This window comes from Heptranchias perlo, chromosome 20 (genome assembly GCF_035084215.1).
Source record: "Heptranchias perlo isolate sHepPer1 chromosome 20, sHepPer1.hap1, whole genome shotgun sequence".
NCBI classification, from domain to species: domain Eukaryota; kingdom Metazoa; phylum Chordata; class Chondrichthyes; order Hexanchiformes; family Hexanchidae; genus Heptranchias; species Heptranchias perlo.
The window spans coordinates 20,781,830-20,784,372 of record NC_090344.1 but is presented as its reverse complement, the minus strand read 5'-3'; the positions used below and the strand labels follow the sequence as shown (position 1 = coordinate 20,784,372).

The window sequence follows — 2,543 nt, the reverse complement described above, 5'->3', positions numbered from 1 at the left end:
CAGACGGAAAGAGATGGAGACACGGAAAGGTGAGTGAGAAAAGAAGGATAAATGAAGAATGAATTTTTTTCTCCGTCCCAGGGGCAAAGATATATCAAACATTGCAATGAATGCTATTTCAAATACAATTTCCTCTGACTTTTTGCGTGAATTTCCGTGTTACTCAAGTCCGGATTTTCAAAGTCACTAAAGTAATATCATTAATTATTAATGGCCCAGACGGGGATCGAACCCGCGACCTTGGCGTTATTAGCATCACGCTCCAACCAACTGAGCTAACAGGCCATTTTTATTGTTTACGTCAGTCGGTTTGGGGCACGCATTGGGTGGTCTGTGTTTCACTTCTCACACTGCGTAATACGGTTATTGCAGGAACATTGAACACACCACATCCCTTAAACATTGTTACTTGTTTCTGCATAAAACTGGCAAGGGTGTAAATCGAAATTAACAGATAAGGAGCACTTTAATGCGACAAATTTAATTCTGGTGATAATTATGTTCTGAACAGTGAAAAGCCCACCCCTGAAACACTGCCCCGCTGTTAAACCAGAGGGCAGGACCCTGAGGTCCTGCCAAAATCGTGTGCTGAGGTTTCCGTGGTGCAGTGCTTATCATGTTCGCCTTTTACGTGAAAAAGCTCGATTTCAGTTCCCGCATAAAAACATAGCATTGAGGAACTTGCTTCGGATAAACCCCCAAGCGTCAACTTGTGCTTGGAGAAGGGACAATTCTTGGTCCTTCCTGTTAACTTGAACAACGGCTGTACCAAATTCCAGGTGTCGTAAACTATCAACATTTGAAACCAGACCCTTAAAATGCAGTCTGGAAAGTGGAAAACGGTGAAAGTGCATCACATACAAAGCACAAAAACTTAATTAAAGTTTCATTATCCATGTTAGTGTTTCCGTGATACTTCAGCATAAAGTTATCGTTTACAACTATTATTCATCTTTCACAGAATTTCATCCGTTTCATGAATTAATTTAACAACGTTCATTGGTTACTGCAACCACAAGCTTTAGCTCGGTGAAATATTAATGTTGTTAATCATGCGATGTGATGTTTTTCTCTGGTACAATCATTTAGCGCGTTCGGCTCTTAACCCAAAATTTGATGGTCCGATGACCCCCAAGGGACGATACAATATCCCCGATTTCAATGCGTGTTTTCATTGTAAGAAAATGCACCGTAAATGAATTTGATGAAACGTGACCAATATTGTTGACTTGAAATAGTTAGTGTGCAACTTGACATTGCACCACATCGGAATCCAAATTAAGATTCGGGGCCAGAAAAGCAGATGCATGCATGCATCTGTCTTCACCAAGGAAGAAGAAGCTGCCAGAGTCAGTAAAAGCGGAGGTCGTGGAGATGCTGGATTCGATAAAAATTGATAAAGAAGAGGTACTAGAAAGGCTGGCTGTACTTAACGTGGGTAAGTCACACGGTCCGGAGATATGGGGGTGGTGCCAGACGACTGGAAAACCTCAAATGTTACTCCCTTTTTAAAAACGTGTGCAAGGATAAACCCAGCAACTACAGGCCAGTCAGTTAAACCTCGGTGGTAGAGAAGCTTTAGGAAACGATAAATACGGGATAAAAATAACAGCCAGTTCGACAAGTGCAGATTAATAAAGGAAAGCCAACACGAATTTGTTAAAGGCAAATCTTGTTTAACTAACTTGATTGAGTTTTTCGATGAAGTAAAGTGCCACATAATAGGCTTGTCAGCAAAATTGAAGCCCATGGAATAAAAGCATGGATACTAAATTGGATAAATGACAGGAAACAGACAGTCGTGGTGAACGGATTTTTTTCGGACTGGAGGAAGGTAGACAGTGTTGTTTTCCATGGGTCTGGACGAGGACCACTGCTTTTTGATATATATTAATGACTTGGACTTTTCCGTACAGGAACAATTTCAAAATTCATAGATAACACAAAACTAGGAATTGTAGTAAACAGTGAAGAGGATAATAATAGTCTTCAAGAGTACACAGACGGGCTGGTGGAATGGGCGGACACATGGCAGATAACATTTAATGCAGAGAAGTGCGAACTGATATATTTTGGCAGGAAGAATGAGGAGAGGCAATATAAACTAAATGATACAAATGAGGTGCGGGAATAGAGAGTCCTGGGGGCATATGTGCACACATCTTTGAAGGTTGCAGGACAGGCTGAGAACGTGGTCCTGGGCTTTATAAATAGAGGTATGGAGTACAAACTCAAGAAAGTTATGTTGAACCTTTATAAACACTGGTTCGGCCACAACCAGAGCATTGTGTCCAATTCTGGGCACCGCATTTTAGGAAGGATGTGAAGGCCTTAGAGAGGGTGCGGAAAAGATTTACTAGAATGGCTCCAGGGATGAGGGACTTCAGTTATGTGGACAGACTGGAGAAGTTGGGATTGTTCTTAGAGCAGAGTCGGTTGAAAAGAGATTTGATTGAAGTGTTCAAAATCATGAAGGGTTTAGAAAAAGTAAATAAAGAGAAGCTGTTCCCATTGGCAGAAAGGTCGAGAACCAGATGACATAG

General features: G+C 41.3%; 1 non-coding gene across 1 annotated transcript; it reads right to left on the bottom strand.

Annotated features, from left to right (window-relative positions):
- Positions 1 to 211: 211 nt before the first annotated feature.
- Positions 212 to 285, bottom strand: trnai-aau (transfer RNA isoleucine (anticodon AAU)). Its single transcript has one exon. It is a non-coding gene; the product is annotated as a tRNA-Ile (tRNA).
- Positions 286 to 2,543: the final 2,258 nt, after the last annotated feature.